The 16,340-nt window shown below is 35.6% G+C and overlaps 1 long non-coding RNA gene across 1 annotated transcript in view; it reads left to right on the plus strand.

Annotated features, from left to right (window-relative positions):
- Positions 1–16,340, plus strand: part of LOC143648523 (uncharacterized) — a 648,490-nt gene that overhangs the window by 618,165 nt on the left and 13,985 nt on the right. The window lies entirely within an intron of this gene.

Raw genomic sequence — 16,340 nt, forward strand, 5'->3', positions numbered from 1 at the left:
CATTGTCTATTAAGTGGAAACAAGGATCAGTTCAACAAATTGTGGTATCATCCCAATTATGGACCAGTGTAAAAATAAGTGAAGTAAATTTATTTAGGCTGATATGGAGCATCATCCACAATGTATTTTTATAAGGAGGAAAAAAAATGAAATTTAGAAAATTTGCTTATATGCACTTTCTGGCATTAAAAATAAAGTGAACATAGAGTATTTCTGAAAGATGTTGCAAGCAATTGGCAACAATTGTTAGAAATGTCTTATACAGATTATTCATTCAAAACGTTTGATTTCTCTTTTTCTCTAATACATGTATTACCTTTTCAACCAAGTAGTACTACGTTTTTGAAACAAATTATTTTAGAAAAACTGGACTGATGTTCCTTTAATCAGACATGTAAAACTTCTGTCCATAAAATGAGTGCACTCTTGGTTCTATCTTAAACTTTCCTTTCAATTATTCTAACAACGTGGTAAGGAAATGATACTAGTTTTAAACTACAGATGGCACAAACTACTTTAACTACATGGTTGTTTCATTTTCCTTCTGACATATCCTTAGACAGATCTCTGGCCTGAGCTGAGTCCTGCAAACAAGACCACATGGTCTCATTACTGAATGCCCAGTTGGTTTCTAAACAAGAATCTGTAACTGGTGTGCCAGCTTCCACCACTCTATTTCAGTCCGCACTGCCCATCCATAAACCATGATGTGATGCACACAAAACTGTGCCTTGGGGCCAACCTGTCAATGATGGTGGACGATAAAAAATTATATTTGTTCACCAAATCATCACAGGGAAAGTCCAAGGATAAAACTCAAAAACAAACCCCCCCCAAAAAAAAGAAAGAAAAAAATTCCCCAGAGGACTATTCCTAACTTAAAAGCCAAGACAAATAAGAAAAAACAAATTCGAAGGCCCACATGTGAACATAAAAATATACACAGTTTTAAATGGTGATAATGAAAATGCATATTTTGGTTTTTTTACCACATCTCCCTACCATATGAGAATGAACAGCATGAACAAAAGTTTAAAGCCTTCCCTTTGAAGGAATCTATAGCCAGATGATGCTGTTTGTCTCTAAATATATAAATGTTGTGTTACTAAAGCTTCATAAATTGCAGAAAGCTTAGAAGGTAAAGAATTCTACAGATGGCCTAATCAATATGCTTTTACCAACTACAATAGTAAAGAAACCTTGCTTAACAGAGAAAGTCACATATAACTATGAACTTGGTTATATTTTACTACTTGAAAATAGAAACAAATTATAACGCTTCATCTCTACTCAGACATTTTCCTAATGTTTTTCAAACTTTGCAACTGTCTTTTTACCAGGCAATTCCCACTTAAAGCATTGCTCAAAAGTGAACTAGAACTTTTTTTCTCCTCTGATAGGTGAATTGTCTATCCCATAACCAAATTGTATTATTACAAAGAATGTTAAATTCTACTAACTGAAAGAAAATGCCCATAAAATAATTATATTTATAATTACATATTTTAAATAGAATGCCATTTTTGTTTTCAACATTCAATAAATATTCATTTGTCCTCTAGCAAGTGCCAGACAATGTGCAAACTGAAAGGGGTATAAGATAAAGAAGGATACCAAAATTAACTTATAGCCAGTAGATATTTACATTACCAAAAAAAAACAAACTTAAGATCCAATGTGTCATTTTTACAGTAACTGTGGCACAACAAGTTTTGGATTGACTGTAAGATGAATAATCAATTCCATGTGGAGAGTTAGAAAGGAAAAGTCCCAGTTAAGAGAGATAGGCAGCATGGGCGGGATTTTGTCAGGCAGAGAAGTTGAAAGGCATTTTAAGTGGAAAATGAATCATGTAGGCAAAAGAACAAAGGTTTGCGCGGAAGAATGGTAAGTAGTGATGGCAAGTACTCAGGGTGCTTAACGGCCAGAGACAGTCTAGAAAGGTTTTCTGTGGCCAGACGATCGAGAGCCTTTCATACCTTGCTGAGAAACTGCGAGTTAATTTTGTACATATAGAGGATTGTAAACTGGAAAGCGAATTTGGGCTGTACACCTGTTCATTCTAAAGGCAGAGTGATTGAGAGATTGTGGTAGAAGAGCCGGAGTTAAGGTTGGAAATGATGAAGACTCAACGCATGAACATTTCTGTCAGGCAATGTGATTACGAGTTGAAACTCTGGTTCAAATTCTGGTTTTGCAACTTGCTGGCTGTGTAGCCTGGATGGCTTTCTGATCTCCCTGGGTTTCTTTTTCTTCACTTGTGAAATGAGAATAACCTCTGGACCTGTCTTTTTGTGTTATTGTTAGGATTAAATGAGATAATGCCTGAAAAATGCCAGCCACAGTCCTGGCACATGGTGCCATGTACTTCGCTGTAGAGAGAGGAGAGGTTGGCCTCCCCTGGCAGTGCTATTTATTGGGAAAGAATGCCTTTCCCAGGTAGGTATGTGAAGAAAATAATTGATTCATTAATACTTTTAGGCAAACAAAGATGCTCATATCCTTGGAAAAATTTCCTTTTGTAGATAGATATTAATGTACTTGACTTCTAGTGGGTTTTGTTTGTTTTAATTCAAAGAAGTAAATGCCATTCAATTTGAGAACAATTCCTTCATTTCCAAGGAATTATGTACCTTGGAGGATTATGTACCCTAGAAAAGCCATGTTTAAATCCTGATCCATCTTGTGGAAGCAGCCTTTTCTTTTAATCCCTAATCAGTACTGTGGGTTGGAATCTTGATAATATGTAACACACCCAATTGTGGGTATTAACGTTTGGTTAGAGGGAGATGTGCCTGCACCCATTCCATGTGGGTCTTGTTTACTTTACTGGAATCCTCTAGAAGATTAGAGAGAACCACAAGAGAGCCCATGCAGCCATAGACCTTTGGAGATAAAGAAGGAAAACACCCCCTCCCACACCACCCTGGGGAACTTCTATGAAACAAGAAGCCTGCAGAGAGAGGTAGCAGCCATCACCATGTTCAGAGAGAAACCCTGAATTTCATCGGTCTTTCTTGAGTGAAGGTAACCACTTGTTGGTGCCTTAATTTGTACATTTTTATAGACTTGCTTTAATTGGGACATTTCCATGGCCTTAGAACTGTAAACTTGCAACTTAATAAATCCCCCCTCTTAAAAGCCATTTATTCTCTGTTATGTTGCATTCCAGCAGCTTGCAAGCCAGAACACCTGCATCAACTTTTATACACATTACTGATTCCTCCTTCTACAAAAGGTGTCCTCTTTTCTTTCCTTTAGAGAATATGGCATACCAAGCAATAAAGCAGGCCAAGAAATGAGCTTTTAAAAAATCTGCCTTACTCATTGTGCACAGTGACCCAGTACCACTGACATCTGTGACATCTTGCCTTTGTGATTCACAGGCATCATTAGCATTGGGAGTCACTGTGTCCTTTGAGAAGCACGCATGTATACACCTATGCTGGGCTGTACTTCACACCGTTTGCTTCATTGCCTTTGGAAAAACTGTCACAGAATTCAACATCAGAAAATGGGGAACAAATGAAAAATGAGGAGCTTATTATTTTATTCTTCTTACATGCTTTAGTGCTAAATACAGTGATTGCAAATATCTATTTATAGTTGAAGGAAATGTCAACCTGGCATAAATGTTTAGAGGATTTCTTTTCACCAGCCTATTTTTGAAAAACTAAAATGAAATGTATTTCCTAAATGGTACTCAGACTAGTTACAGGATTAACAAGGAATGTATTATTTAAAAGTGCCTATTTTTCTTTTGCGAAATTCAATAGAAGTACCAGTTGCTTAAGAAAAACAGAACTGCCTATGGAAGGGATGCCCATGTGAATTATTCCTAAAACCAGAAAGAGGTTGATATCTGCACCAAGAGACGATATTTTAAGAATTCATGAATTTCCCTGTATTTATTCATTTGTAAATGTTAAATGTGAGTTGTTTTATGAAATATTTTATGCTTTGAACAGTCTCAAGTGGCTGTGTTGACTGATCTCATCTCCCTCGTGTAAAATGCAACCAAAAACAGCGGGGAGACTTCTGTTGCAAAGATGTGTAACTGTGGTCAATTTGAAATGAAAATTTATCTACCTGAAATTGCTTTTGAAATGCAAAATTCCATTTCATTTATAGGTGACCCTTCATGATCTGAAATGAAGACACGGTGTTGTGTAATAGAATGCACATTAAACACATTCCAAAGATTGCAATTCTACTCCTGGGTTTGCCATTTTTAGCAGTACTATATTTTTTAAAGCTGTATCCATTCAATAAATGTTTACTCTGCACCCACTATGTGCCAAATACTCATCTTTTAAAGATAAGATGACTTCAGATGGTGATAAATGTGCAGACAGTAAAATAAGGAATGACTGGTGAGTGCTACTTTAGAGTAAGTGTTTAGGGTCAGCCACTGTATGGAGCAGATATTTGATTATGTGCTTGGATCCATCATTTACCTCAATGAGACTGTTTCCTAAGGGACAAAATGGACATAGAAGCAATTTCCCTGTGTACCGCAGAATATTTCTAAGGATAAATTTCTTGTATAGATCAAAACTTAGTTCAGTATAATGACTATATAGTTATAGAAATAAACACAACTCTCAAGATAAGCATATTTCTAAAGGATATTATTGCTTTTGCCATTTTCTATAAAGTCTTTGGACCAACACATTACATCTCACGTACTGGTCTCTCTTCTCTAACTTTGGCTAAGAATGTGAGCTCTGGTTTCAGAAAACAGTGGTTGAAATCAAAGCTTTGCCAATTATTGTCTGTACTTCTTTGGGTAAGTTGACCTCTCTGTGCAGCAGTTGTTGGAGAATTCCTCTAATTCCAATTTGTAAGGAGCTTAGGAAGAGAACTTGCATTTACATTGCTCTAATTCAGAATTAGCACTAAGTAAGGTTAATTGCTATTGATATTGTGGCTACTGTTGAAGTTTTTATTGGTAGAGGCTCTTGCATCTGCTCCCGGATAAAGAAAGGATAGTGACTCTGTGCATTAGCTACTTCATGCAATGAGGTTCTACTATGAGAGAAATTTGATTCTGAATTATATTTTTTCCTGAACCTTGCTTCCAAATCTGTAAGATGCACACTACAAAACATCACGACCACCACCCATCTGACTGCAAGTTTCATTGGGCCAAGGACCACATTATTTGTGTGTGTGTGATTGTACTCTGAGGAATTAGCCTAAAGTAGGAGCCCAGTAAATATTTGTTGCGTGAATGGATCAATGAGTAGCTAATGCACAATGAAGCTATAATAAATATGCTTGTCCTTGTGTTTGGAAAATAGATACTCAAAATAGTGTAATTTTTTCTCTTGAAAATTCAGTTAAAATTGATGATGCTCTTCTTTTGGGGGGGGTGCATGGTTCGGGAATCGAACCTGGGTCTCCCACATGGAGCATGGGGGGCAAGCATTCTAATCACTGAGCTACCCCTGCACCCTGAGGATGCTCTTCTTTTGTCTTAAAGTAGAAACAGTGGAGAATCAACACACCATCCTGTCAGTCCTTTTCTCTCCCTCCACCCTCTCCCTAGATATACTTGTCCTTCCTTTTCACATTGCTTTTCTTTCTCCTCTACCCCATTTCCTATATGATGGAAACAAAGCTTATGTGTATTATTTATTTACTGCAATTCAGAGCTCTGATAGTATTTCTATTGTGTTTAGGCCTTATGATGGATTCTTCAAGACTTGCAAAGATATCTTGAGATGGTGAGTTCCTGAATATTTGGGACTCCATTTTGTTCAACTTTGCATTTAATACATTGCTTAGCACAATATCTAAAATATACTAAAATTCAATTTGAATTAGAAGTCACCAAGACTATTAACGAAAATAAACCACTCTAGACATTTGCATCAAAAGAGAAACACACTAGACCAAAGAGTGTGTTGAAATAAAATTTTTTTAAGAATCTATATTCCAGATTAAGAACGTTAATCAATAGTGATCCTCCATGACGGACTAAGTTACATCAGTTCCATATTTGAATGGTAAACAAAAAGGGACATGTAAAAAAAAAAAAGTGAAGGTGGGAGATATTAGAAAGAAGAGTAGAAATCTAAAAATGCATTATGATTTACCCCACAAATCTATTCTTCAAACTGTCTACATTCATAAAGATGTTTCTTTCTCCTCCTTTTTAAAATAATTATGGGAAGATTGAAGGACTCCTTGCCCTGTTTTTAAAGGAAGGGATTTGCAGTTTTTCTCAGTTTGAGCTGCACTCTTCCTTTTCAAAATATATTCTTTATCAGCCTCATCTTTATGGTACTCTGGAGCAAAGTACCTTCTCAGAGACAGGAGGACAGCCGTGCAACCTCCAGCAACTCCTGGTGTCTGCTTCTGAGGCCAAGTTTGGCCATGAAGCTGCAGTGTTTGGTGTGATGATGCTGGCTCCATTTAAGCCACTACCTGATTAGTAGGACCACCATCCTAGAGGCTTCTTCGCCATGTTAGGATTCTGGCAATTTCATACGTTAATAATCCAAAATTGTTACATAGGAAAACTGGTAATCTTTTCATTCACTTTTACCTATTAAAAGTGACCCTTGGCTAGTAGGCTCACAGTCATCACTTAGAGAAAGATACATAAATCATAATTTATCTAACCGTTTGCCTAAGTGATGTGACCTGTGGATACCATGGAAAGTTAGTTGAAACACAGCCGCCTCTATTGCATCCACCAGAGTTGTTGATCTTTCTTCTTTTTTACTCCCTGCTCACTAAATCTTAGAGAGATTCTTTATGAATATATGTCAAGAGATGTCAATGAAATGTCGAGGATCATACAGGAAGAGATGTGAACAATGAACTAAGCAAAAACTAGAACCAATATGACCCTTATTATTTGCTAAGAAGTATGCACATGCATTTAATCTGCACCTGGTTTCTGTGAAGTATTGTTATCCCCATAATACAGCTGAGGAATCTGGGGCACAGAGAGGTAAAGTAATTTGTCCAAAGTCACACACTATTAAGTGGCAGAATTAAAATTGTAATGTGGCAGACTGATTCCGTCTGTGGCAGAAACAATTGTAATGTGGCAGAAACGATTCCAGGTTTCTTTTACTGACTCTACTATACTGAACTAGAGAACAGAAAGTATTGATGAAAAGGAAAACTTATTTTTAAATTTAATAAAGAGTCTTATTTTTGTACGTGTTCAATTGTTGGTTTGAACACTGACGATAATCATATTGAAAAAAATAGAAATCAATTTCTTCTTTTATTTTCCTATCACTCTCAAATAACTCAAACTTGTCCTTAGAATGTGATTTATTTTTTTATAAGCCAACAGTCCCAGGAATTAAACATGTATATACCCCTAAAACCACTAGGTTTTTTCCTTCAAATCTTCCCTTTAGAGTTCTTTCATTAACTCACTCCTATATCCTCTGGAACATGAAAGCTTTATTCTATGAAAATGCCACCCTAAACATAAACACCTATACTATTTCCATTTCAATATTTATTTGTTTGTGCTATTTTTTGCTTACTCATTTCACAGGTACTAAATGGTCATTGTAGAAAACTTAGACAAATTAGATCATTTTTTAAAAATCACCTGAAAACATGCCACCATTAGTGCATATACCTCCAGAAATCTTTTCAGTCAAAATAAACTCATAGAAGTGAGAGCATGCAACACATATAGTTTTTTCCCCTAACAAAATTAAAGGACCATCATTCCATACCAGTAACTATAGAAAATAATAAAAGAAAGCCTCATTTATATAATACTTATTGCATATTTGGCACTGTTACATTTATTTATTTACTTGCCAATCTAAGATGTAAAACCCTTCTTTCTCTCTCCTTTTCTCCCTCTCTTTTTACAACTTTTGGATTATTAGTTGGTGAAAAATCAACTTGCTAGTCAGCCATTAATATGTCTTTGAATATACATAGAGAAAGGCCAGTTTTCTTGAGTGTAGTGAACAAATGGGTTGAAGAAAAAGATGTAAAGGATGTTGCAAGCCATGATAAGGGATTTTCACTTTATTCTAAATATTATGGAATGCCATTTTAAATTATAAGCAGAGAACTTTATTTTTAACCAGTCACACTCATTGCCCTCTGAAGAGTAGATTACTGAAAAGACCAGTATAAAAATAAGGAGACCAGTTAGAAGGATACTGCACTGGTCAGGGTCACAGGTGGGGGCTGCTTGGAGGAAGATGGTGGCAGTGAAGAGAAATAGAGAGATTAGAGGTATATTTTGTAGATTGAACTGATAAGACTTGGTGATTGATTAGATGTATGGGATACAGAAATCTCACAGAAGGTAGGGTGGTCAAGAATGACTACTAAGTGTTGGTGTTTGCAAGACGAAGTAGAGACTGGTACTCTTTAATGAGGATTGCACACATGTTTGTTGGTGATGAGGAAGGGGAAATCAAGATTTCTTTCTTGGACATTGTTCTAGTTTGCTAGCTGCCTGAATGCAGCACAACAGAAGTGGATTGGCTTTTAATAAAAGGGGATTTATTTCATAAGTTCTTCAGAGGAAAGACAGCTAACTTTCAACTGAGGTTCTTTCTTCAAGTGGAAAGGCACAGGATGGTCTTTGCTGGTCTTCTCTCCAGGCCTCTGGGTTCCAGCAGCTTTCCCTCAGGTGCTTCCTTTCTGTACCGCCAAAGGCCTGGGCTGAGCTGCAAGTGCTGAGATGAGGCATGCTGAGTGCTTGGGCTGTGCTACGTTGTGCTTTCTCATTTAAGCACCAGCTAATTAAGCAAGTATCATTCATTGCAGCAAGCATGACTCCTAGCCGACTGCAGATGTAATTAGCAACAGATGAAGTCCACACACCATTGGCTCATGTCCACTGCAATAGAACTAGGTGCCTTCACCTGGCCAAGTTGACAACTGAATCTAACTACCACAGACATGGTAAAATTGAGAGACTGGGTAGGTATCAAAGTGCACACAGAAAATATTTTTATGTGAATCTGTAGTTCTTTTGGAAATATAATGCAAGTGTTTATAGTTTTACTTTTATGTTATGTAACAGTTCTTTTTACATCAGATTTCTAATGTTTAAGTATAATTAGACTATTCATACCTCTGAATTGTCTAACTGCTCCAAGAATATCCTTGGTAACTAAATATAAAATTTTTAATAACAGCATCATTATTTGTTGCATATTAAGTGCCAATAACTTTTGAATATTGTCTCTGAAATACTGCTCATGGCATTTGTTACATGTAGCAGAAAAACACCCTAACAAAATAAGGTTGGCTGCAAAATTCAAAACACACATTGAGACCAAGTGTTGCTTCAGAATAACTTTGTATATCACACTGAGAAAAAGGCTATCATACATGTTTTAAATAATAAAATGCATCCTGGGCTGCTGTTTTCTACTAGCATGTTGGAGAATTAGGGACATTTATAACGAGTGTGCTTAGATCGTCACTGAGCTGAATCTAGAGTTTTCTAATAAACAGAAGATAGAATTATCTGAAGACGATGGCGTGCTGATAAAGGGTTAACAACCAGCATCCTGAGCACCTGGCCCTGCATTGTAGTGTTTATCGATTTTCGTGGTGTAAGTGGGAATACTCCCACCTTGGGAGATTTCAAGGTACTAATAGAAATACGAAATTAGGAAGAGATATACACAATTGACTTCCTTGAGTTGTGTAAGAGATCCAGCACACCACTGCACATCTTTGATTTTGCTTTTCTCAGCACCTTTTGTATAAATGTTCATGCCACGTTTAAATTGTAATTATGGATGATATCAACATTATCCATTACTTGCACACTTCTTGTTAGACAATTAGGAATTCAGCTTTTCTGTTACCGCTTCTTAGGACTGGCTATCATTAAGAACTGAGCTTTCGGGCGGGCCGCGGTGGCTCAGCGGGCAAAGTGCTTGCCTGCTATGCCGGAGGACCTCGGTTCGATTCCCGGCCCCAGCCCATGTAACAATTACGGAGAAACAGAATACAATAAAACAAGAAAATGTTTAAAGATGTTTCCCTTTCTTCCTTCCTTCCTTCCTTCTCTCTTTAAAAAAAAAAAAAAAAAAAAAAAAGAACTGAGCTTTCTGGACTCATTTGGGTTCTTAACTTACTTTCGTTAATGGTAGTTTCAAACGCTTTCACGGCCTAACTAATGTATTTATGTTTACTAATTTGTTAGACATATACATTAATTCTTCCAAATAGACTATAGATATATTAGCTAAAGTGGACCATTTGCGCTCAACTCAAAACACTAGCTTTGTCTGTTTCTCATATGATGCCGAAGCCGTTTCGTTTTGCTCTGTCTTTCCCGTGCCATTCTATTTTGGGGCCTTGTTCCTGTTCCCAGGCTTTTATCTGATTGCTAGTAGTATTGTCTTTTAATTTTTAAATAGATGTTCATTACAATATTTTTCATTCTATAAGTGGTCTTACAGCCTTCCCTCCCATTCTTACCATTAATCTTTTTTACTTTCTTGATACATTTTAATGATATTTGCAGGTTCTGCATGTCTATTGTGCTTCCATTGCTTTCTTTGTCTTTTTGTAAAGAAGCATAGCTTCCTAGAAATGGCCCCTGTGACCTTCAACGAAGAGGTAGATCTCAAAAAATAATTGCAGCAACCTACATAAATGAACAATGTGGGTATGACAGGGGCAGATAAGGAGAGAGAAAGAAAAAAGGAAAAAAAAAGGCTATTTCTGAAATGCCTGTTACCAGCATTATTGGCAAAGCCTTCTAGTAAAGATATAAAGTGAGCTCTGGAGCTAAATGTAGGCAAGGAAATACCTAAGGTTTAAAAAAAAAAAAAAGGAAAAGAAAAATTGATAATTAAAATGCAGTTTTCATAACTGATGCTACCTAAAGCCCTTTTGAGATTTCCATTTGAAATCAGTGCCTTCAGGGATAAATAAAGATAACTTAGGTACATCAATAACAAATGGAAAACCAATTCCATATTTAGTTTCATGTTGGCTAAATGCTATATATAAAACTCAGCATCAAAAAGAATCAATAGAGTCATTAACTATCTCACCCACTGGGTATGATAAATGATAGATTAGCTTAAATGTGATCAAATTTTTTTCTTTTGCATTCAAAGGAAAGCATTCTTCTGTTCAAGGACCGCTTAATTGAATGGTGCTGGCTTGTCTCCTTAACAACTCACATTTCCTAAAATCATTCAGACTATGATATTATTTAACTCAAGCTCTAAGCAACTAATTGCAGCCTAGGACTATAGCTGTGGAAAGCATATAGTTGCCTCATAAACATCACCTAAATATGCAGTGTCTTATCTTCCGAGTCTTTGATCTCCACAAAATGATTGATTAACCAAAAAAAGGAAACTCACCTGCTCAGTTTATTTTAATTTGACTGGGAAATGGCCAGTCTCACTGGCAAACACATTTTGGTTTTTGCTAAACAGAAAGTATATTTCTCAGTCAGACATAACCGAGAATGCATAATAGAGTAAAAGCAGCCTTTTTACCATAGCTGAACCAATTATTATCTGTTGACTGCATTCATTTTAAGTTGCTACCAGACATTTTGTATAGATTTACCCCCTCTAAAACAAAGCAATAAGAATATAAACCCAAATTTTCGGTGCTATCTTTACTTGCCAATTGGAGAGGAAATTCAGAAAATTTCCACTATACTACTGTGTAGTTTGAATCAGTGATACTTTTATGTTGCTTTTCAAGGATGTGTAAACATTTTCTGTATTTCTTTCCAAAATGAATTCCTACATTTCTTCCTATATTTTAGAAATATCCATTACACTATGTCAATATGTAACTAAAGCAATTCTTGAAAACATATTTTCACCATTTCCCTCTGCTAGGAGCAATGTGCCTTCTCCCTAAATTCAAGGAAAGTGACCTCTTTATTCCCATTTCTTCCCTTAGAAATTCAGAATCCACTGAGGCATAGTGTTAACTTTTTTAGATATTTGAAACTAGGCATTTTTGGCGCTCTGTTTCTTCCAGTACTTTCCACATTATTTTCTTTGTTTCCATTTTGACTGAGTTCTATGAAGCAGCATGCGTTTAATTCTGCATAGCCCTAAATAGCAGCTAGCAGTGCAAAAGATAACAATAAAAAACTAATCTTAAAGTCATGATATCTGCATACTCCGTACAGGATATGTACACACACACACACACACACATATGTATGTACTGTACTTCTATATTTTGCACCTTATTTTTAGCTCTAAAAATGTATAATAAACATATTTTTCTGCAATTATGTTTACGAACATGACAAGAAATCAATATAGTTCATAGTATTGATGGGCTCTATTTTTATGGGCCATTTCCTTTTCTAAAAAGTTTTCAATGGTTCATTTTTCTCCATCTTTATTCCCCTGAGGCCTACCCCAATGCCCTAAACATCCATTCATAGGCCCCTCTTGAAAGGTGACTGATGACAGGTGGGCCTTAGAAGTGGAGATGGGAGCAATTGCATTCTCTGCAACACCATTGTCTTTGTATATTTAAGACCACTTAGAAAGCAGAAGCTATTATTGGCATTTGAAATAAATTTTTATCATTTTATGAAAAGAAATAGCCTATAATATCCACTTAGGAAATTTAACTAGACTTTTTATTTCCTTTTTATTTTTAATATGAACTTGTCCTTTTGAAACATTCTCAAAGGTTTTAGAGGTTGAGCACAGTACACCAAATATTTATTCCACCAATTAAATGGTCTCTAGTTATACCAGCTTTAACAGAATAATCCATGTATCTATCTCAGTCACCATCCATTTGTTTGAGAAAGACTATGAGAGTGATTATTTATTTTATTTCATTTTATTTTACTGAACTTTATTTTATCCAGCTGTAAGGGAAGCAATGGCAATGTGACTGGAACTTTATCCCCCAAGTTGTTAAAGTTTATCGAGTAAAAGGTTATGATTTAAATTCAGGACAATCCACTCCCTGACCCCCATCCATATTGTTTCAATTTCTTTCATGGAAATCAGTCAGGTCAGTTGGGTAACATTTATTTTTCTTACATCATCTATTATGGTGGTTGCTTGACAATTCATTTATTAATTGATATAAGGTGTGCAGCAAAATCTTGTAATAATTTTTCAATATAGCAGATGTATTCATTAGAAATTATCAGCTTTCATATAAGTAAATCTACATTCCTTATAGTTTTCATATTAAAGAACTAATTCAATATAGTTTTTTTGTGGGATGAGTATGCATATACTTCTGGAATCAGGAATTTCCTTCAACTTTCATTAATTCCGTAAGTCTAAAAGTTTGAGATCATAAATTATTTTTACCTATTTTTGAAGACTACTTAAATGCTATTATATTTGTCTTTATAGTGGATTATTTGAGGTTTTGTAATCTCCTTGTCAATTTAACTTCACCTGCATCTTTTAACAATTGATTTTTAAGTATCGACAACTGGTTGTTATAGCATCAAAATAACAAAACAACCCCACTTGATGATTTCTATTATATTGTCCTAATAAGACCTCTATTTACAATATGTGAAAATATGTAGGATATACAAAAACAACAAACTTGCTTGTGGAAAATAAGTTTATCTAGGCAGTTTGTTCAGGCCTTTGTCTGCATAGACTGTCTAGAATGCACACCTTTTGGTTGAGTTATGTGGTCTCAAACGTACTTTTTTTCTGAACGGCATAAAAACCTATAAGATACTTACTTCTTCTCAGAGAAGATAGAATAGCTATTCATCATGACAGTATGAGAGGATTCTGTCTTTTGATTATTTTATACTTATATGATATTTGTTTTTGTCTTTTAGCCTGTCACTATCAACAGGAAAAGGAGATCAAAGAGGTTATTCTGCATTTTCTTTGTTTTTAATATCAATTACATATTTTTTTCCTTTTAATACCTATATAATGACTAAAACGAGGTTTCCATGCGTTTAAAGATCCTAAAAAGCCATAGTATTACTTCTCTTCCTTGATACTCAAATTAAATTTGCAAAGAGCATCCCCTCTATCAAAATTTCATATTCACACATGAAGAAAGGAGGGAAGGGTTAAAGGAAGGAATGGAGGAAGAGAGATAAGGAGGGAGGGAGAGAAAAAGGAAGAATGGAAGGAAAGATTTTTAAAAGGGAGGGAGGAAGGGAGGATGGAGGAAAAGAGGAGCCAGAGGAGAAGGTAGGAGAGTAAAAGAGAAGTGAGAAGAGGAGCTGGGAGGGGAGAGGAAGAAAGGAAAGAGCCCTATGAGGTTAAACTTCAATCCTAATATCACAGATATTTCTTCCATGTGAATATATACATGCCTTCGGAAGGCTGAATGTTCTTTTACCTTTAAAAATGTCAGTCCCTTAAGGGCGAAGTACTGTCTCTCTGACAGTGTGTTGATAACTACTTACCAAATAAACTTTCTGTAAAAGTATTTGACTAAATATGGCGGTATGGAGAGAACACGAGGCTAAGTGTCAGAAGATGTAGACTCTATTCCAGCAAAGTTAAGAAATAGTTAATAAATATGAAATATTTCTCATCTTTCTAGAACCACATGAGACATTTTAAATTCCTTATCCTTGTATTTATTAGAACGTTAATTTTTACAAGCACCCTTTCTAGATAATCTTTAAGATCTATTACATTTCATAAATAAATATTGCAAGTCCATGTGATATTAATTTGAAAGCATTTAATTGCAGTATTTTTACATTTATATTTATTATGATTCTTTCTGAATACAACTGAATGAGGAAATACATTTGAAAGTAAATGTAAGTGTAAAGATCTAAAGAATGTTAAAATCAATATAGTTTTTCAAGGCACTTATGTTTGATAATAAAAACAAAGTAAAGAAAATTCTTTTCTTCAAATTTGGATTTCAATTTGTAAACAGCAGTTAAAATAATAGTAGGAGAAATTTTGATTTTTTATTACATTATCCCAAATATTCTCTTATATTTATCTAATTATCCACAAGAGGTAATCATTTGCTCTTCTGCATATCTTTTAATGTGCCATAATGATAAAATAAATCTCTTCTCTCTTTTTGCCATTTTTTTATTTATTGTTGTGACTAAATATCTGCCAAGGCTATCTATAGGCACTTAAATGAACCTCAACCTAAGTCTCACATCAAATCATTCGTATGTGGATGGCAGGAATATAGAATGTGGTAGCCACTCTGGAAAACTCTTTGACAGTTTCTTAAAAAGCTAAACAGATGAAACTATCATATGATCCACAGTTGTACTTCTAGGCATTTACCCCAGAGAAATGAAAACTTATATTTATACCAAGACCTGTACACAAATCTTTATGGCAGCTTTATTCACAATAGTTAAAAATGAGAAACAGCCCAGATAACCTTTAAAAAGTGAACGATTCAAACTGTGGAACATTGCTACCATGGAATACTACTCAGCAATAAAAAAGAATGAACTATTGATTTTCACCAAACTTGGATGATCTCCAAAGAATTACCCTAATTGAAAAAAAGCCAATCACAAAAGTAATTCTATATGATTCCATTACAGAGCATTCTCAAAATGATGAACAGATTAGTGGTTGCCAGAGGATAGTGGGGGTGGGCAGGAGGAGAGTGGATGTGGCTTCAAAAGGTAAAAGTGAAGGTCTTTTCTCTGATGGAAATGTTTATCTTGCCTGTATCAGTGTTAATATGCTGGTTATGATACTATAATGTATCACAGTTTTGCCAGATGTTGCCATTGGGGAGAGGGAACTAAGTAAAGAATGCAGGAGATCTTTCTGCATTATTTCTTTTTTAAAAAAATTGTTACTGAGATATCTTCACACACATACAGTCCATCCAAAGTGTGTACTCAATGGCTCACAATATCATCACATAGTTGTGGCTTCATCACCATGATCATTTTTTAGAACACTTGTATTACTCCAGAAAAAGAAATAAAAAGGAAAAAACTCATACATCTCATACCCTTTATCACTCCCTCTGTTTGAAGTTTCTCAACCATTGAAGTTTTATTTTCTCTCACTTTGCTCTTCCCACTTTTGATCAAGAAGCCTCTCTCAATCCCATGATGCTGGGTCCTGGTTCATCCTGGGATTTCTATCCCATGTTGCCAGGGAGATTCACACCCCCTGGGGGTCATGTCCTACATAGGGGGATAGTAGTGAGTTCACCTGCCCAGTTGACTTAGAAAGAAAGGCCACATCTGAGCAACAAAAGAAGTTCTCTGGGGGTAACTCTTAGGCGCAATCATAAGCAGACCTAGCTTCTCTTTGCAGGAAAATTCCATAGGCACGAATCTCAAGATTGAGGGTTCAGCCTCTTGAATGGGTTGTCCCCACCGCTTGGGAGAATATTAGAAATTCCCCAGATGGGGAAGTTTA

Source organism: Tamandua tetradactyla, chromosome 10, assembly GCF_023851605.1.
Source record: "Tamandua tetradactyla isolate mTamTet1 chromosome 10, mTamTet1.pri, whole genome shotgun sequence".
NCBI lineage: Eukaryota > Metazoa > Chordata > Mammalia > Pilosa > Myrmecophagidae > Tamandua > Tamandua tetradactyla.